This window comes from Halichoerus grypus, chromosome 11 (genome assembly GCF_964656455.1).
Source record: "Halichoerus grypus chromosome 11, mHalGry1.hap1.1, whole genome shotgun sequence".
Taxonomy (NCBI): domain Eukaryota; kingdom Metazoa; phylum Chordata; class Mammalia; order Carnivora; family Phocidae; genus Halichoerus; species Halichoerus grypus.
Window position 1 is genome coordinate 72,701,203 of NC_135722.1, and position 21,286 is coordinate 72,722,488.

The window sequence follows — 21,286 nt, forward strand, 5'->3', positions numbered from 1 at the left end:
GAGTTGGAGCAGCAACTCAAGCCGCACATGAATCACTCATTCTCTTCAGAGTACCTCTCCTTCATTTCGACAAAAATGTTTAAAACCATTTGGGGTCAGAGAAGGAGGGAAGAGAATGCACCCCGTTACCCTTTTAGTCGAATACCACCCCTTTCTCCACAGGGAATCAGATGACCCCAGGATTCAAACATGTTCAAAGTAGTAGGGAGGAGCCCTGTCTGGGAAGCACAATTGGAATCCAGGCGCAACGTTTGATGGTTTAGTCTTCATGCTACAAACCAACCTTGGGATCTTAGAAAAGCCATTTTAACCTCGACGTGCCTCAGTTTCCTCATCTGTCCTCGGAGAGTAACGTGAGCTTGATCCCTGCGCGGGGCCGTGGTGCTGATCCGGCTGAGAGCGGTGTGTGTGCGCTCCCTGAAGCCGGCACCACGCTCTAGGCGAGGCAGGAAGGCACGGCGGTGTTATCCTCGAGCCCCGAGAGACTGGTGGGGGAAGACTCGCGCTCTAAAATTAGTCCAGCTTCCAGGCCCGGCGCCGGGAGCGCCCTCCAGCTCGCCGCGCCTCTCCCACAACCCCCTCCCCGCCCGCCCCCTCTCCCCCCCGCGCGGCGTTCCGAGATCGCGAGTCAGCCGGGACGCCGAGGCTTCTCTCCCCCTCGCCCTTTTCGCTCGCGGTTTGGGAGGAGGAGACAGCGAGAGAAAAGCGAGAGGGGGCGACGAGAGAGGGGCTTGGCTGTGCGTCGGCGTCGGCTGTGATGGGGAGCTGGGAGCAGCCAGGCGGCGAGCAGTAGCGGCGGCGGCGGCAGCACGGAGCAGACACGAGAGCCGGCGCTGCTCCCGGCAGGCTGCGCTGTGATCTGGGTTGCGGATTGGGGATCTCGTGCCCCGTCCCCCTCCTCCCGCGGCCGTTCTCCTCCTCTCGGCTCCCCTCCTCCGCCTGCGAGCCTCCGAACGCCGAGCGCTTCTGCCCGCGGCTCCAGTCCGGGAGGGCGCGCGGCGGGCACTGCGGCGGCGGCGGCCGGGTGGCCGGCTCGTCCTGGTCTGGAGCGCTCGGAGAGGAAGACCACGAAGGCAGCGCCTGGTGGAGCCGTGGATCGCCGGCGAAGGCAAGAGTGTGTGGGGATTTTAGCGTGATTATTTGGCTGCCCGGTGCACCGGCTGAAGCGCGCCTCCAGGAGCACAGCTCCAGCTGCCGGGTGCAAATGGGCTGCGAGGTGGGCTCGGGGAGGCGAGAGCCGGCGGAGCGCGTGGGGAAACTTTTCACCTTGTAAAGTTCCTGCCTCGGCAAGGCTCCGAGCCGCCGCTGCCGCTGCCGCCGCCGCCGCCGCCAGGAGGGAAGCGAGGCTCGGTCCTGCGGCAGTAGCTGGGAGGTTGGCATGGAGAGTTGGCCAAGTTTGAGGCTGAGGATTTGGGGAGGGCCGCGAGGGGGCTTGCGGATCGGTGCACCTATCCCTGGGTCCCCCAAGCCCCGGCCGCCGGTTGCAGGTGGATGAGAGGATCCAGGCGGCTAGCCTGTTTAGTAGCTGGTGCCTGTCGGGCGCAGCGGGGATGTCCAGATGCCGATGGATGCACTTAGGCGACCTGGAGGCTCAAGTTGGGTCGTTGCTTGGCGAGGCGCAGGGCGGAGCAGGGGGCCCAGACTCCACTTTCGCCAGGGAGGGGAAGGGGTTTCTGGATTGTCTGCAGGTCAGCTCCACGCTTGACTCCGGCTTGCGGGGGTCACGGGCAGGGTGAAATGTTCTGAGAGGCAGCGGCTCTCGGACTGGGGTGACAGCTTTTAACAGAGGGGCGGGGAGGGAGGATTTTTCCTGCTACCTTCCCAGGGAGAAGGAAACGGAGCGCTTAGGGAGAGTGCATGATTTTTGGCGGGCGGGCTTGCACGCGTGAAGGTTGCTTGTCTTTGAAAAGAAAGCGGCGCGGGTCTCACCGCCCTGGGGGTGCGTTGCCTCCCGCTCTGGGTCGGGAGGCGGGAACGCGAGGGCGCGCCAGCTCTGCGCTGGGGGCCCCTTCCCGGGGGGGTGTGGATGGACCCCCTAGCCGGGACGAGTGTGGGTGCGGGGCCGGGGCCGGGGTCTGTGGGGGAGCGGCCAGGAGGCAGCCGAGACGGCGGGGACCGTTCTCGGGCTGCGCGCCATGCGCGCCAGGATTCCGCCAGTGGGGGTCGCTGAGCTAAAGTGCATCCGGCCCCCGGGCGTGCGTGAGGCGGCGAGCCCGGGTATTTTTAGCGGTGCTGTGGTCTAGTCCTCCCTCCCCTCTCTCGCTGACTTTTGTCGCGCGTGCTTTCCGAGATGGTTAAACATTGACCTGGATTAGGCTTCGCGGAAAGCAACTTTTATTGTGTACTTTCGCCTGCTCTGCTGTCGTGGGCGGCGGCGCGCTTGCGGCTGGGATGCAGGGGTGGCGGGAGTTTGGCCGCGAGCTGAGGAAGCCTTTAGGGTAGCCTGCGACAAGAGGAAAGGGGGGCGCCCCCGGGATGTGTGTGTGAGTGTGTGTGTGTGTGGTGGTGATGGCATCGTGCGGCTGCAGCTCCTCGTAATAATGGGGCCAACCGGGCAGTGGAAGGGATCCCTGAATGGATGTGAGGAGAGAGCGAGCCTGCGGTGACCGGGCGATGTCGCCTTGGGGGACTAGGAGAGGCTCCCGGGCGGGAGAGGCCCCTGCGGCCCGGAGCGTGGGCGGTCGTCGGCGGTGGTCGGTGGCGGCGGCGGGTGGCGGCTGGCGGCCTCGGCCTGCCTCGGTGGCCGGCCCAGTCTCACCGCCGCCGCGCGCCCACTGGGACTCCGCTTCGGGTCTGGGCGAACCTACGGCAGCCGGGGCGGGAGGGAGGCAATAGAGGACCGCGCAAATGATTGAAGAGTCTTTTCTCCTCCCTAGCCCTCCTCCCGCTCCTCCCCGCCCCCAGACTCCGGCGCGTTTGTTTTCCAAGTTGGATCCCACTTCCATTTACAAGTGTCAGACAAACCCGCGCGAACCTCCCCCACTCACCCCGGCCCCAGCCAGGCGGGAGAGGGGGCGGGGGGCTAGCTGTCTGAGCGGCGCCCGGGGCTGTTCGACGCTCCCACCCAGGGATTGACCAGCCCGGGTTCACCTCGGTGGGTCCTTGTTTAAAAAGATAACACGTAAACAAACCACGAAACCAAGACCACTCCTGCCCACTTTGTATTCCGTCGCTTTTCTCCAGCTAGCTTCGGACGTATTAATTTTCTGGCCCCAACGCTTGTCTTTTCAAAGGCGAGTCGCGGGCGGTGGGAGGAAGGGGGCGGGGGAGCAGGCCGACCAGTTCATCACGGTGGATTTGGGCTCCTGGCTTTGTTGCTAGGATTAGATTCTCTGATTGCGTCCGGGCCGAGGTACAATAAATGCAGAGACTGAGAACCGGCCAGAAAGACTGCAGACGACTTTGCCTGGGATCCAGGCGGCAAGTTCAGGTGGTAGAATGGGGAAGCCCGCCATCTAGGAATTGAGGACTTGAGGTGCCCCCTTGTCACTGTCGACCAAGGACAGCCCAGATTTTGCCTCTACCTTCAGGCACTGAACTTCTTTTAACGTTTATCAAACGCTTGAATGCTGTTCTGGTTTGTGACGTGAAGATTTGAATCTGAGAAGGCAAGGAAGGGAGGGGGTGGAGGAGGAAGAAGGAGGGAGAAGAGATTGAGAGATGGAGATTCTGCGGAATCCTGGGAATTGCAGAGGCCACTGCTCCTGATTTTCTTTCTTTCTTTTTTTTTTTTTTTTTAAGTTCTTATTCCTAAATTGGAGCAGTTGAGCAGTGGGAGAATAAAGAACAGCCAAGAAAACCAGGGCGCCAAGAGACAAAGACAAAAAATGCATAATAACTTCAGCGCTTTGATGTGCTTTTTTTTTTTTTTTCCTAATAGGGTTGGAGTGGGGGAAGGGTTTTTAACATTTTACAAGGAGAAAAGTTGTCTCTTAGAATTAAACCGAATGCTGATATTTAATCATGAATCCATGTGGTTGCCTTTTTGGAACTTGGACAATGAATGGTGCTGGGGCCAGTTTCTATACACAGTGCACTGGGATGAGAAAGTTCCCAGAACTGTCCAGTTATAATGTCTTAATATCTTAACCGCACAGAGAACTCCACATGAAAGGCAGCTGGCTCAGAGATCAGAAATCAGTGGCTGCTGGGCTGGGTTCATCTCTTGTAGCTGCAGGATTTTCACAGGCGGTGTTCCTTGACCAGGGACGGGTTATCAGCCCCCCTGCCCCTACTCCCCCCCCCCCCCGCCGCATTTTATTTATTTTGGTTCCTGGCAGAGTCATTTTGGGAATTTTTTTAAATAGTCAGGACCCATTCTATCTGTTAACTAGCAATTACAGTTGTGCTGAGCTACTCAAAAATGAAATGAGTAGCAATAAGCAGAGTGGATGCCCACTGACCTGTATGCTATATGGTTATTTTGCCAGCTCACAGCTTTTTGTAAAGCAGCTCTTCAGGCTGCTCGCAGAAGAACATTTTGATGTGTCAGGTTATGTTATCTTTGCTTTCTTCATATGTTGCAGAATGACCTGCTGTAATCTGGTTGATGAATTATGTCAAATAGAAAGAAGCAGGCAATTACCAGTGAGGAGAGGATATTTAGTCATTACCAGCTGGTCGGAGGGGTGCTCCCAGTGGCTGTTGTGTTATGCTATATTTATAGCTCATAATGCAAATAAGAACAAGGTAGTTTTATCTTACCCATTGTGGAGTTGGGTGTGGCATTCGATGATACCCCACATCTGTCTGGTTAACTGGTGGGTGGGCTTTTTCCTCTGGGGCCAGAGGGAAAGGATAATATTGGAAGTGTTTGGTTTCTTCCATTATGGGCCATTCTTAGGCTTTTTTCCTCGGGCAGGAGGAGCATTGAGTGGGGATCATCTGATGGGATCAGGTGGGCTGGGCCATTCCGATTGATTTCCTTTGATTGCTGGGGAAGGACTATTGATGAACCCTTGTCTTTGCTGATTGTGACAAACACCAGGGAGGAATGGAAATTTAAAAGAAAGGGATCTGACAGACCTAGAGGGAGGGCCATGTCTCCTGCTTAATTCCTTCCTGCAGAGAAGAGAACCCCTGATTTCCATAGATGTTAAAAGCAGAAATGCACCCCTTGTGTATATTGCCTTGCTTATTGATAAACTTTTCCGAAATACTTTTCATTCTGTAGTTGTTGAATATGTCATTGTGGGAATCCTTCTACCCAGTTGTGGGGTTGGGTCTGTGTTTCATAAGTTTGTCCTCTTGAGGCTGACCACAGTGCCTGCTGTCTAAGAGGCACAAGTAGATTCTTGTGGCTTAGGTGACTTCCTGGGTGAAGACCTTGAGGGTTAATATCTTTTCTGTGTTTTGGCCAATTTGATTCTACAGGCTTCTCAAACGCACTGATTTTCTGTCAGTTAAGAGTATCTACTCCTCTAATAAGCTCTTGTCTTTGTTTACATTGCCTCCTTTTCCCCAAATTTCTAAGGCTAATTTTAGGACAGTTTGCCTTTCCTTAAGGAAACAAAAATGAAAAGATTCAGCTGAATGCCATAGATTGAATTTATTGAGAACGTATTTGACACTTGTCTAGTGGCTTCTGGCCAGTTTCTGGTCAACTAAAATAGTCTGTCAGTTACATGTAACAGTGACAAATGACCATTCTAGTAGCTCTGGATTGGACTGGCACTCCTAGGTTAGTCTTAATTTTAGCCTATTCTAGGATTGAGATATATTCGTATTAGGTAAAAGGGGTAAAAATTTGAGAATGGATTTACTGGCCTGATGATGTTCAGAGAAAACAGAGCACAAATTTCAAAACTTAGCAACAAACCCTTCATATAATGGAAGTGTGTTGCTTCCTTCACTGGGTAGATATGTATGAATGGGAGGCCTGGGAGGAGGGTTGTAGGATTGTCCTCCCTTCGATGATGTTTTATGAGAGTGTGGCCTTGTCTGGGCAGAAAAGTTGTGTAGGGGACCTTGAGAAGGATCCTTGAGCAGATTTTAGTATTTCACCTTTCTGAACTTACAGGCTTTCAAGACTGTGGATTTTAGCCTCTATTTAATAAAGGAAATTTGTTTAATTAACTCTTTCCCTTGTATGTCTTAAATTTTACCCCTTTGTGTTTATTCTGTAAAGTCACATGGAATTTAAAGTCATTTCCTTTATTTTTGTTTCTTTAAGGAAGGCTTCACTTTTTTCTTCTTCTTTGTTTCTTTTATCTCTTTAAAAATGCATTTCTTTTAAATTTCTTTTCTGTAATATTTGCTCAACCTACCTCCCTTTGCAAGGCCGTGGGCAGGATTCAGATACAGCCTTTGTCAAAGTAAAATATATCCTTTGCTTCTATGTGCTTACTGTTCTCTTGGGAAGATGGGAGCTACCCATGTATGCAAACTAGAAATCAACACATGGCCATATTCGTGCCTTAAACAACCCATTAAAGTTTATGAAAACAGCAAAAATGAATGACTCTTTAAAGGGCCTACTAAAGAGTGATTCATTTACAACGATACTTTTTAGGTACTGCCAACAGTCAACTAAAAAATCCCAGAATTGTTGATATAACCACTAGAAAGCCAGGGTGTGTATAGGTCTGGGAGGAAGTGGGGGCCCGCACATGCACCTGCAGGCAGGCTCCCAGACATCATTAAAACCCCAAGGGTCCTCTTCAAAGTTGGGGGTGGAGGGACCACAAAAGATAATAAAGATAATAAATTGATATAAATTGATCATCTGCTCAATTTTCTTTTTATATGTAGGGGTTACAAGAGATGTGTTGCATAGAAAAATGAATCATGTTCTCCAGGAGCTTACAGTCTAGTTGTGGCTAAAGATGTGTACACTTAAGGAAAAAAAATCACAGCACCTTTTAATGTTGGCGGTTGAAGGAACCTACTAAGTTTGGCAGGCATGCTTCTGGGACGTGCTAGGAAGCAGCTTCATTCCTATAGGCTGATGTACTTGGAATATTCTTAGTTCCCTGTTTTCCTCTGAGGCTTAGTTATGAATTAGCTTTGGCACAGAGAACTTTGAGATGTTTTGTCCTTTGGGAATTCAGCATTCATGTCTCTTGCTTGCTCTATGGCCCATATATAAAGTCAATAGTATGCATGGTAATGCTGGCTTCCAGAACGTGTGTGAAAAGGCTCGAACTTTTACCGTGGCTATTCACCATGACTTGCTGATATCTGTACTTTGCAGAGCAGTTGCAAATGATACTTCAGTTATTCTTTATTTCTTCTCTTTTTTTGAGATGTCGGAGATAAGCCCAGCTGTTGAATGAGGCACAGATATGAAAGGTTAACTAGAAGTTTAATTGTAACTTCAAGACTTCAACTAAATTAAATTCCAAACAATCTGATAAAATAATAACCTTTCAGTACCGTGGAAAGTTAAAAAGTGAGCATGTTGGAGCAGCGATTACGTTTCACATTTTGAAATAAACCCCAAATTATTAATGCTACAAAATATCATTGAACATTACTTAACTCTTGTAAACATCTGAAAGCATGCCAGATAATACAGATTAAATCTAGTGACAAATGTGCTTAATGATAGTATAAATGTCATTTTTTTCCTATCAGGTAAACATGGCATGCATGTGTGTGTGCGCGTGCGTGCATGTTCTTCAAAAGCAGAATGAGACTGCGTCTTGGAAGGAGTGGTAGAGGGGTAGGTTGGTCTTTTCTGAAACCTAGACCATCTATTGCAAATGACATTTTGTTGATTTTTTTTTAAGTCTAAGTATATGATTAATATTTTGGGCATCTGAAAAATATTTGGGACATCTAAAGTCTATTTCAAGGTTGCAGTTTGAGATTCTGTGTTTGGCTCTAAGTGGTGGCTAAATGATGGTGGTTGGTGCTGGGATTGGTTGAATGGTGTGTTGTGTGTAACACCATGGTTATCGTCCCATGCCAGGCCAGGGTTTGTAGCCATGGTTTCGTAAGATTGGCCTGGCTCTGGAGATCCCCACTGGCAAGAAATGTGCACAAGAAATTGGGCCAGATGCAGATAGATGACCTTAATGTTGCTAGAGTTATGGACAAAATGGGGTGTGAGTTTTTTCCAAATTTCAAAGAAAAGTTTCAGAATAACAATTTCAATCAGATGAATCAGAATTCAGAAGTGTGCAGTAATCTCCTTTGAGAATTTGGTACCTATCTGATAGGACTGTAAAGGCATTTCAGAATGTCAATTAAATGGAAAAATATGCCTGGAATTGAATATAATTAAGAAATGTTGAAGTCTGGTGTCTACATATTCAGACACTGTATTAGATGGTTTAATTAGTGAACCAGGATTTGGATTTATTGACAGAAGGTCTCTTTCTCATGGCATGTTTCACTCATTAAAAGCTCATAATGTCTTGGATCTTTTTAGCTGTTGGAACTTGATCATTTGCCACTTTGTGCTTCTTGACTTCAGTGGTGTGTGCTTTTTTTTTACTTTGCAACTGATTAGGATGATTTTGCTTCTCTCATTGATGGCCATCCCCATGGAATGAGCCCATGATATTTCCTAACATTATGAAGTGTCACCAAAACAGGCAGGGCTTTGTACCTCTGAAAAACAAGGATGGGGAAGTGAAAGTCATAGCGGAATTTTTGCTCTAGTAATTTAAAAGTAATTTGTGAGGTTAATTTCTTCTTTGTAACTATCAGCCCTATGTTGTATTTATCTGACATCTGCATTTCTCAGTGTCTTTTCAGTTTTATGGTTGATGGGTTAATGATATAGATCCTTTTGACTCCAGATTGTTGCCATGGAAAAGTTTCCAATCATATAAGAGACTGAGAAATTCTTTTCTTTTTAAATATCCTTGTGGTGGGATAGATTTCTTTTTGAACTGCTTTTGATGATTATAAATGCTTGAAAGTGCCACAATTAGTAAAGAAATAAATTGGGAATGTTGACAACAAGTGAAGATGTGAGAAACACAGCTTGCCAAATCCTTGAGGATTTGTCACTACCTGTTTACAATTTAAATTTTAGCTCTCTCTTGCTACAGTATTAATGTAAACAACTAGTTTTAGAAGATTTCTTAATTCCTCATCTTCATAAGCATGTTTCTTTAGGAGCTGTCTGAAATAATCTACCATTCCATCTCTCCTGTAGACATAGCAGCTGATCCTTCACAGCCTGGGTGTAAGTGCAGTGTACACATTACACTGTTAGTCTTTCTGGGGGTCTTCATTCATTCTTCAGATCCATGCCGTTTTTGGCAAAAATGTACTGAGTGCTCTAATGACCTTGGACTGATTTTGCATGAAAGCATATTAAACAGATGTGGTGCCTGACCCTTGAAAATTTAGCTTTCTCGAATGAATGATGTTTACCTAGGTAGGTCCAGAAAAGGACAGAAGCATGTGTGCCCTAAGTCAGAAAGATGACACAAGCAATCTTTTATTGAGTTGAAGTGACCTCATCTGCTTGGAAGTGCCTGGATTAAAAATGAGACTATAATACCTCATTTACATTCAGAAGACAACTACTATGATGAGGAAATTATGCAATGCAGGCAATTGATTGGGAAATGTAAGATGAAAACATATTATATAGCCAGATCAATTTCCTAGATCTTCCTGAATTATCCAATAATTAGATAATCTTCTTTTACTTTGGAAGTGTGGATTTTGTATGTGTAATTATTTACGTGTGTCACTTTATTCCCAAGTTTTTTTCAGTAGTGCACACAGTCTTTTCAATTTATACTTTCTATATTTCTGTTAAATAGGTAGGATTAATAACATATTCTACTTCCTCTTCAAAGAGAGAGAGGGAGATACAGGTATTTTATGAAATATGCCATTTTCATACAGCTCATCAGTGGTTATTATAATAATCAAAGTGAATAAGCCCAAATTGCTCTTATACAATAGATAACGTTTTTAAACGTGAGTGTAAATCACATTTTTCAAAGCAAATCACATTTTAAATGCATTCAATTAGGGAAAACTCACTATTTAAGCAAATCCTGGGGCACATTCTTTTCTAAAGAATATTTTGTTTCTCCTTAATTTGTCTGTTTTTTAACTTTAAATTTTCATATATCCGATTTCTTAGAGAAAGGCAAGAGGGTACACATCTGGGGAATATATTTTATTTCAAATATGTGACGATCTGAAAGAGTGTGACCTTTTCCTTCAGCACTACTTTGAGAAGAGGCATCAGAGGGCAAGTGGGAGGGGCAAGTCAGAGTGGGACTGGAGTTAGGAGAGAAAAATCCACCTCATTTACAGAGAGTTTGCAGAAATGGGAAAGCTGAAGAGTTTCTGGGGCAGTGGGCTTAGGCCAGTCCCACCCAGAATCACACCTCTGACAATATCAACTCTTGTGTGAAGATACTGAATAAGGATCACTCCTGTTCCCAGACTCGGTAACCTCCAGAGAAGTGGACGTGATCGCTCAGAGCTTCTCACTTGCCGCAGGGCCCCCTCCTACTTTTTGCTCTCCTTGGTGGCTGCTGGCCCCTTTATATGTGTCCACCCTGCCCAACCCCTGTAGTCACTAGTTGGAGCCCTATGCCATCCTGCAGGTTTGCTTAAACCTTACCTCCTGCATTGCTTTTCCACGTTGCTGCGGTCACGTCCCCACTACAGTTTGTATTACTGTTACGGCACCTAATATCATCAGCCTTGTAATGAAATTACCATCGGGGAATTATGGTCTCTAGGGGGGAAGAGACACCTGCACAGGTAATTTCAGCTTTCCCACAGCTTTCCCATTTCTGCATTTAATAGATTAAAATGTCCTGTAGGGGCGCCTGGGTGGCTCAGTCGTTAAGCGTCTGCCTTCGGCTCGGGTCATGATCCCAGGGTCCTGGGATCGAGCCCCGCATCGGGCTCCCTGCTCAGGGGGGAGCCTGCTTCTCCCTCTCCCACTCACCCTGCTTGTGTTCCCTCTCTCCCTGTGTCTCTCTCTGTCAAATAAATAAATAAAATATTAAAATAAATAAATAAATAAAATGTCTTGTAAAATTCCAAATTCCTAGTTTTTTACATTAACCTTTACTCCTCCACTCTTATCATTGCTGCATTTTACCAGTGTTTAATATTTAAAACTGAATGACTGTATCTGTTTATGTTCAACTTGAATAGTGTATCATTGACCTTCACAATGGAACATCCATGGCCAAATACTGAAAGATATCTCTGAGGTATTGGGGCTGCACTATGATTCTGGTACTGGTGGGATGTAATACATCTGAGGTCCACATTTTCTAGTTCAAGGAAAGATCCTCCAGGCATAGACACACCCCGGTTCTTGATTGGCTGGCCTGTCAAAGCTGTGGCTCTTTCCTGTAAGTTTTCGAGGAGTGTGGTGAATACACCAAAAAGGCATCACGGACACATCCAAATATCTGGTTACCTTTTAGGGGCACCACTTTGTTTTCGAGGCGGTCCTGGTAGAGGAATTTGTACGGAATGGTACAGCTGCGTGGAAATTAATGTTCACAGTCAAAGGTAAAATACACTGGGAGGTGGGAACACACTTCAGTGCTGAGTCTTTTCTGTCTCCAGAAAGCATAGAATACATATGTACATAAGAATGTTGTTATTATGAGGATCCTTGGAGTCTTTCTAAGTTACATTCAAAAATCAAATCATTTGTAAACAGGTGTGCTATATTTATTGTTATACTAACCTACAATTAATACACCATTCCAGTGTACACTGAGACATGGAGGTTCCCACGGGTACTGCTTACTCAGTTCTGACCTTTGTGGGCTAGAGAATCTTGCTTTAAAGCATTGGATTTACAGCGTCAGGCACATAGTGTGAATGAATGAATGTATGAGATTACCTGGCTGATAGTCATAGAATAGATTAAAATGTCTTGTAAAATTCCAAATTCCTAGTTTTTTTTTTTTTTTTTTCAATTATACTGCAATAAAGCATTATTTCAGGGGCAGCCTGGCAAAATCAGCATGTGAACAGGTGTGTGTGTTGGGAATGTCATATTACAAAAAATGCTCAATAACTATTTCTCAAATGAATGGAAATTGGAAAAGGCTGTGTCTGTCTTTTAGGACACTTTGTCATTCTGTGAGCTTAACAAACAAAATCTCATTAACACCAAATCCATGGGAGCATGAGAAGTGTGTAATGCTCTTAATTTCTTATTAAGTGATTTGTGTTTATTGAAAATTGGCTTGAAGGTACACTGAACATAATTCATAATATTGGATTCAGGTGGGTCCAGATACCTGAATCTTTTCTGTATGCAGAATGTGCTCTCGCGGTTCAGTGTTGGAATAGAGGTGGGAAGAGTGATAGCTTATTCCTGGAAGGATTTACTGAAATGAGATGACAAGTTAGACTCTGGAGATCCTTTTCTTATGCTCCTGTGTCTTTTAGGTTTGTGTGATCATTCCAGGCCTTTATTTCTCCAGGCATACTTCGTACGTGTCTACAAGCAGATGAGAGAGAGCGAGGGCACTTAGGGGCTGGTCGAGGCAAATGTGAATCCCGTTTTTTCCCTATTAACTCGTGAGGCCTGCTGCGTAACAGCAGGCATTACCAGACATTTAATTGTGTGCTAGGTAAGGCTGGCAAAACTCCAGCATCATGGTGGGGCAAGAATTACACTAATCAGCTGGGATATACTGCATATATTGATTAGAGTTGGATTTTGTTAGGCAAAAAAAAAAAAAAAAAATCCTTATAAATAGTGGGAAAGTAATTGAGAGTAATTAAAAAGGCAGAGAGTTAATTCACAGTTCTTTAGATGAAAAGGCATTTTGATCCTTTGCTTCCATGCAGATTTCTGGGCAGGCTGGAGCAGTCTGAGTGCTGAGTCTAAATGGTGTGATCGCTGTTACCACTGAACTGGAAAGAGAGTAAATGGGCAGGCTGCAGAGGTGAATCACTGGTGACCAAGTTCCAGCAGTTTCTTCTTGGTGGTTCTTTGCTGCTGGAAGCCTTCTTTGTTTGGGTCTGTGGGCTTTTCTTTCTTTTTCTTGGCCTCACTAATAGCTTTTAGTTATTATTAATATCCCTGATGGGAAGTGAATTGGGACCCTGGTGTTCTGGTGAATACTGGTGAGAACATTAAACTATGCTGGAATTACTTGGGATACCAGTGTGTTTTGTCATTGCTTCTCCTTCCCCCAACTGAGAAGACTCTGTAGCCATTTGCTGTCATGGAAAACACTTCATTCTGTGAAATGATGACCTGGAATGGTGTATTTTCACACTCTTTCTTGCCTCCTGAGCCCTTTCATGCATAGGTGGTGTCTGCCAAAAAATAGATGCTTAAGGAATATTTGTCAAATGGATAAACGAATGCGATATATAGATTTTCAATGCTGGACTGATTTAGCATCTCTTCATTTTCTTATTTTGATTTTATTTTGATTATTTACTTAAATTATTATTATTATCTTTTATTTTAGAGAGAGAGAGAGAGCATGAGTGGGAGGGGCAGAGGAGAGGGAGGGGAGAATCTCAGGCAGATGCCACACTGAGTGCCAAGTCTGTCACGGGGCTCGATCTCTTGACTGAGATCATGACATGAGCTGAAACCAAGAGTCGGATGTTGAACCAGCTGCGCCACCCAGGCGCCCCTGATTTAGCATCCTTGAGAAGTTACAGGTGATGGCCGGTGGAGTTCCAAGCATCATTATGATCTCAGATCCTAAATAACCAGTAGGAAAGGGGAAATGGCAGGGGGGGAAGAAAATGGCTAAGATTTGTTGAGCATTACTGCATCAGGCTCTTTCTATATATACTTTTGTTCCAGCATCCACTGTGTTCTAGTAGGTGGATGTTAGCATCATTATTTCTTTTTTTTTAAATTTTTTAAAGACTTTATTTATTTATTTGACAGAGAGAGAAGAAGCAGGGGCAGCGGCAGGCAGAGGGAGAGGGGAGAAGCAGGTTCCCCGCTGATCAAGGAGCCCGATGTGGGGCTCAATCCCAAGACGCTGGGATCATGACCTGAGCCTAAGGCAGATGCTTAACCGACTGGGCCACCCACGCTCCTCAGCATCATTATTTCATAGGTAACAAAGATATGGTTAGGAATTTAACCAAGGTCATGGACCTTAATTGGCAGGACCGCAATTTGAACCCACAGCTCTTGTCTACAACCAGGGCTTCTCAAATGTAGCCATCCAAATCCTTGTACCAAAAGAGGAGGATGGGCTCATACTCTCAGAGCATGGTGGTGGAGTGCAAAGATAGGCCATGGGTATCAGTCAGATTTCTTTGAGGGCTGAGTACTTTTTCTAAAGCTTTATGTGACTTTTACAGTCTATTCTTTTTTTTTTTTAATTTTTTATTGTTATGTTAATCACCATACATTACATCATTAGTTTTTGATGTAGTGTTCCATGATTCATTGTTTGTGCATAACACCCAGTGCTCCATGCAGAACGTGCCCTCTTTAATACCCATCACCAGGCTAACCCATCCTCCCACCCCCCTCCCCTCTAGAACCCTCAGTTTGTTTTTCAGAGGCCATCGTGTCTCATGGTTCGTCTCCCCCTCCGATTCCCCCCTTCATTCTTCCCCTCCTGCTATCTTCGTCTTTTTTTTTCCTATTCTTAATGCGTTTATTTAAACGTGAAATAATATTTTAAATTACTTAGCTATCAGTATACTTAAATTTTCTCCCCAAAATCTTTAATTATAATTGACACACTGGGGCACCTGGGTGGCACAGTTGGTTCAGCGTCTGACTCTTAATTTCAGCTCAGGTCATGATCTCTGGGTCCCTGGATGGAGCCCCACGTCGGGCTCTGCGCTCAGCATGTAGTCTGCTTGAGATTCTCTCTCTCCCTCTGCCCCTCCCACTTGTGCTGTCTCTCTAAAATAAATAAAACTTTCAAAAAAATAAATAAAATTGACACACGTAAAAGTTGCTCCAACTATATCCTCTGGGACATCTTTAGAATTTCCACGGAGGGGCACCTGGGTGGCTCAGATCGTTGGGCGTCTGCCTTCGGCTCGGGTCGTGATCCCGGGGTCCTGGGATCGAGCCCCGCATCGGGCTCCTGGCTCGGCGGGGAGCCTGCTTCTCCCTCTCCCTCTGCCTCTCTCCCTGCTCATGCTCTCTCTCTCTCTCTCTCTCTGTATCTCTGTGTCTCAAATGAATAAATAAAATCTTAAAAAAAAAGAAAAGAATTTCCATGGAGAGAGAATCAGAGGTGGAAACTGGGTTGGAAGAGAGACTGGGGCACCTGTTTTGAAGTTTTGTTTCCATAGCAGGTATAGTTTTTTACTTAGATTGTATGCTTATTTGCCATGGCCTGACCTGTTAGAGATGGGGAAGGTGCTAAAACTCCCCATGATTTCATCCTATTTATTCAGGTGCTTTGAGGACCATTGATGTAACTGCTGTTAATCCAAGTTTGAGAAGCAGGCACAGAGCCATACTGCTCTGCATCATTTGGATAATCACAAGGATGACAATGACAAATACCCTGCATAAAGTTAGCTACAATGGGCTGTTTTATTATCCCAGTTTTACTGTATGGATAATCAAGTTTTTGGGAGAAACTTGAAAAAAGGAAAATATGGATAAAGAATCCTGAAAAACAGAACACTCCCAAACTTCCTGCTGGTCAGTAGGCATTGAATTGATAGAATTGATAGACTATTAAAAAGAAATTATTGACAATATTGGTAATAGTAACTTGAGTTTGTTTATTACAATTTCTTTATGTGTTTTTGTATTTGTTAATAACTAACACTGATATGAGGTTTCCACATATTTTCTCATTTATCCCCCAACAACTCTCTGAGACAAGTACTATTATTATCTCTACTTTACAGATGAAGAAATTGAGGCACAGAGCTGGTAAGTGACTTGTCCAAGGTGACATGGTTCAGGAGGTGTCAGAGTCAGGATTCTAACTTGGCTTTGTCTGACTTTACAACTTGTGCTCTTTATGCCTCTGCTCGCCTAACAACTCTTTCTCTCCTGAGTGGAGTTCTGAGCTCCTGGCCTGTCCCCAGCCTTACTCATAGTTACCGTGACCCCATAGTGATCCTGCTGGAAGCGTGCAGCCTTCTCCAGACCACACTGCCCCGGACAACACCTGCCAGTACATGGCAAGTAGGAGTGTGCACCCAGGTCAGCAGGAAGCACGTTGAGTGCATCCAGAGAGTCAGGGCAACACTATGGATGCTCCCTCTTAGAAATGACTTTTCCCTTTCAGGCGAGTCTGATAATACAAAAGGAAATGGAAATGTTAACCAGTGCCCAATCAGTGTGGGTTATCGCACCCTGCCGGAGTCATTTACCACTTGCTGGAACTAACTTCAGTATACTCGGGATGTTCTGAGTTCTGTCATGTTACTTCTAGGATAGGGCTGTCAGATGCTCAGTAACCATCCTGCAGCTCGCCAGGGCTGTGCTTGCACAGGACAGGTTGGATCAAGAAGCCGGAAATCTGCTCTTTTCTGATTTTGGCTTCTCAGCTGAATGTAAATAAAAAGATGGAAGATAAAATGTAGAAAATTGCATTAGCATGATTAGGGGTCTTATTTGCATAAAAGAGTCTTTGAATCACAATTACCCTCTGGCTTTGGACCCTGCTTTTCTTGCCTTTCCTATTATCTGGTCCAAGGTCATTACTAAAAGGCTTTCTGTTTCATGGAAGAAGACTTACTGAAATATTAATTTCATTGCCCGAAGTAGATTCATATGGTCTGGTGAATAACTTGAGGTTCTTTCAGAATCACAAAATAAGAGAGTTATTTTTTATGCCTTCGGAAAGGTGGTTCAGGGATTTGAGTAACAGGCAGCTAAAACTTCATTTTGCCTATCTTTGTGACAGAAATGAGTAAAAATCTCGATGTTCTTTGGTAATTACAGCAGGAAAACAACCGTAACTGGGTAAGTTGCATGTTCAAGACATCATGGAGGAGATTTGTTTTGTTTTGTTTTGTTTTGTTTTCATTTAATTGCGCTGTGACTGGGTTTGAATTTGATGCGTAAGATTCTGGGAGAGAAATGAACTTACGACATTTGAAGCTTAGAAGTATTCTCCCTTTTTAAAAGAAATATAGGTAGACCTTGAGTATTCATGATTTTGTTGAATGCCTTTTCATTTTGTAACTGCTTTAACACAAAAGCTTGATTTCAGTGCCGTTTTTCTCGTTGTTCTCTTTGCAGCCTTAGCTGTATGTATGTGTAATTTAATCCAGTATATTAAAAAGAAGTTGCATTCTTCAATGGTAAAGGAAAAAGTCCCCTAGTCTCCCTTAGTATTAGCTAATGATAATAATACTTGTAAGCACAATTCCTGAGAACAACATAAGACAAAACAAAAACAAACGCCAAACTGTAACTGAAGGCTTTCGCATCATTATAGGCAACAGCCTGAGGCTGTAACAGATACACTTTGAGTTTGGCTCATTTTATTGATATTTTGTCTGTTGTGAGCAGACATGCATTATTCTTGGCCCAAGTAACATATATTAGTTGACAAAAGCCAGCAGCTTACTTACCTGGCCTCACTTTGGAAATATCCTTGAAAGTTACTATTTTACTGTTTCCCCCCCCCCCCAGCTGGTTTTGCTCCCAGAGTGACTTAGTAGCTCTTTGCATAGCTACTTTCCAGTCTATTTTATAATCTATACTTGTTTCCCCTTCTCTGCGCCCTCCCCTATGCCTGAATTGCTGGAATCATTTCTGTTTTACTTTAAAAAGCAGTTTGCTTCATGTCACAACAAAATAAAGCATGGATTAGAAACAGCATTGCAGTTTCAGACTTAATGCCTTTGTGACATCTCATTGCTATGCAAATAAGATTCAAGGAGGTCATCCCTTTAGCAGTTGCTCTAGCCCTGGTATCTACTTGATATTCCTTGGCCAAACTTACTAAGCATTCATTACAGAGCTAGCCTAGGTGTTTAACTCTTTGTTGGCTTTGAACCTGCTATTCCAAGGCTGCTGAGCTGAATGGCTCCTCCTTCAGTGGATGTCTTCATTTTAGGGACCTCCTTGCTTCTCCCTTCTGCCTCTGGGCACTGTGGGGACTTCAGGAAACTTAATACTCAACTGTTTGCAAGATACACTTGTTTGTATGCCAAGACGTGTTGAAAAAGCTTATTTGTGATGTGTTTCCTTAGCTGTCTCAAGTATTTTTTATCATTGCTGTATTTTTAGATAGATGTTTTATTCACTTGCATCTTTGTCAAGTTCTTGGAAATATTTCATAGAAAATGTAGGTCTGCACTGCTAAGTGTTCAGGTAATACTTATTTTAAAATTAATTGTCTGCAATTCAAATTTGATTTCATCTGATTTCACAGCTGTGTTAATAGTAAGTAGTTACTGAAGGTGAAGAAACCTGATTTTGATTCAGTAAGAACCAACTACCTTTAATGAGTACAGATTATTGCTGGTGTTTCGTTTGCTTGGTTAAAGGATTTTTTCTTAACTCGCTAGTCTGCTAGATATTTTTTAATGTGGTTATAAAAATACCCATTTCTTTTATTACTACAGTTATGAATGAGCCTTTTACAGTTTGAGCAACTGGCCATTATTTAAACGGTTAACTCACTGAGTAATTGTTCTTTTAGTGACTATTTCAGTACAGTGGATATTCTTTGTACACCCTCAGATACAGTGCTGTTTAGACACTGAGTTTGTTCTGTGACTTTGGCAAAAATAAATACTAACTCAAAGAAAACACACCTCACACTCGATGTAGAGGCTTAGGAACTGTGGAGAACATTCATACTACACATTAAGAATTGAAATGACGGCTTTGCTAGAAGGGGGAATTTGAGCAACTTTGTGTTTTAATACTGAGATCTCTAGAACGAGGGCTTGACTCCTTTCAAGGATTAAGAAGGTGTCTCTGGATTAAGGTATCGAATCAAATACAAATCCTTTTAAAAGATGCTACTTTGGCCTTTTATAAACCAGCACCTGACTAGAAGTGCCTTATCTGACTGCCTACTGGCGTGAGGGACTGCTCAGACATCTGATAATGACGGGTTATCTTGAATTGTGCTGAAAGAAGCATTACTCCTTATGATTTGGATCAAGGGCAGGGGGAAACTATGAGTAGTTAAAATAGTGGAATGGTTATTTTTTGAAGGGCCGGTTAAGTGCAACTTCCAAGTGAAGGCTTTGAACCACCCTTGTGTGCTTCCCCACCTCTTGTCCTATTCATACATATTGATGGAGACCCTGTTATCCTGTGACATCTTGCTGGCTGCTGGTGTGGTCAAGGAGATAAATACAACACCATTCTGGACCTCAGGGAACTGAAGGTGTGGGGATGAGGTAAGGGCTGCTGGTAACCGCTGAGGAGTAGAAAGGGGTATTTCTGTAGTGGGTGTGCGCTGCTGGTGTGGACGTGGCAGTGTCCTCTCTGAATTCACCTGAGTCTTCCAGTCACTTCTGTGAAAGCAGGACTCCCCAGTCGATGCTGGTGCATCTGGGCACCGGAGCTGAGGGTGGCTCATTACCCAGTAATTTACCACTTGAAGAGTCAAGGTTCTCAACTTGATGCTTCTGATCTGTGCTGGCAATTCTTATTTATTCAAGGAACAAGTAGAAGGAAATGCTATTTTATCTAGTAGGTGTGTTCTGAGAAACTGGATATGTAGTTTTCAGAGGTGTGTTTTAAAAACAAAATTGTGATGAGATCTCTTCACTTCAAGAAGCCCGACGAGTTATATTTGCATAAAGAAACAAATGTCATTTATGAGTTGCAAATTTGGATTTACTAAAACTATGTTGGGAATTTAAAATCGGGGGATAGTTGTATTCAGTTTGCAGATTATCTTGGTGCTGGGCAGCTGCCTCTTCTCTCTTGTCTTCCTTTTTCCACCTAAACCAGATGTTGAGTGCAGGACTCGTTGGCTTGAAATCAGCCAGTATTGATTAAAATGAGAAGAGGAGACGAAGTGAGAGAGTATGTATTAGCTAAAATGAGAGAAAGTCTGAATTTCATTTGTCTCTGCTGTCATTGTTTTCCATGTCCACAGCTGATTCCATGGACTGTGTTCAGACGTGGGTGACTTATAATAGCAGTAAGTTTTCTTTTGGGGCTTTTGGAGAAAGTTTTAAACATGAGTTTGCTCAGAGTGAGATGAAAATGTTTTTTGCCGGAAGCCTTGATAAAACAACAACAACAACAACAACAAAATGGCCTTGTTCTATGTTTTAAGAAATTGTCTTTTTTTTTTCTAATTAGAAAATTGTCAGAAATTTTTTTTTTTTTAATTGGTAGGTCAGACATTTTGCATCCCACCCAATTCATTGTTTTAAAAATCTATTTTCTTATTACGAAGAATGCCGGTTAATATAATGCTTTAGTCTCACTGTTGTCATCGGACTTCACAAACCCATCGTGGAAGAGTTCTTCCTGGCTTGTTAATGGGGTAAAATGCTACCAGATGAGCCTCAGGGTTTGGTTTGTGGTCTAGACCATAAGCCAAGGACTTTAATTTTAGATCCAGATTCCAAACCATGAACTTTTCACTGGGTATCATTTTTTTAAACAATGGACCCAATTTTTATTAACATACCTTAAAATAGTAAACTTTAGCTATGTGACTGCTCGTTATCTAATGGTTGATAAAGATCAAAGTTTAGAGAAATCAGCATCTAAGTATATTTAATGTGTGTCTTATCATTCCATTGTGATTCATATCGCAATCTGTTTCTCATACACACACTTGATTAGAATGTTCCTCTCTGCCTTATAACTTTTCCCTCCACTTGAGGGTCAGAATCCCCTTTTCTGGGTATTTAGAACAGGCTTTTGAAGTAGCTTAGCCCCAAAAGACCTTGCAGCTGTTAACTGACATGGGAAGAGGGGAGAGAGAGTTTTGAAATGTGAGATTTTGAGGTTATCATATTGTTCTGCACTGTGTTTATATCACTGGGTCCCTGAATGAACTCTGCTACTTTGGGGTAAAAACTCTTCCATGTTCACTTCATGGCCTGCATAGCATTGCTAGGTTGAGTAAATAAAAATACAGATCTCCAATGAAATTTAAATTGCAGATAAGCAGTGAACAATTCTTCAGTGTAAGTATGTCTCAAATATTGCATAAGACACATTTTTATCTGGCAGCTCGACTCCCGCACAGACTGCAGCTTATCCTGTAGAGGGTGTGGAGAAAGTGTTCGTTGAATGAGGAGGAAGGAGCCTTTGGTTGGAAATGCACAGTAGTTGAAAATACTAATGTAGAGCACAGTAAAGCTTAATTCAAGAGTTACCATCACATGCGTGGGTGGTACTTATCTTTTTAAAAGGTTGTATTTATTTATTTGACAGAGAAAGAGCATGAGCAGAGGGGAGGAGCAAGGGGAGAGGAAG

The 21,286-nt window shown here is 44.1% G+C and overlaps 1 protein-coding gene across 4 annotated transcripts in view; it reads left to right on the forward strand.

The window, feature by feature from the left end:
• Nucleotides 1-736: 736 nt before the first annotated feature.
• Nucleotides 737-21,286, forward strand: part of FAT3 (FAT atypical cadherin 3) — a 660,051-nt gene continuing 639,501 nt past the window's right edge. For all 4 annotated transcript variants that reach the window (XM_078058674.1, XM_078058677.1, XM_078058676.1 and 1 more), the window contains exon 1: nucleotides 737-1,114. The gene's annotated coding sequence lies outside the window, so the exon portion shown is untranslated. The remainder of the gene's footprint in view (nucleotides 1,115-21,286) is intronic.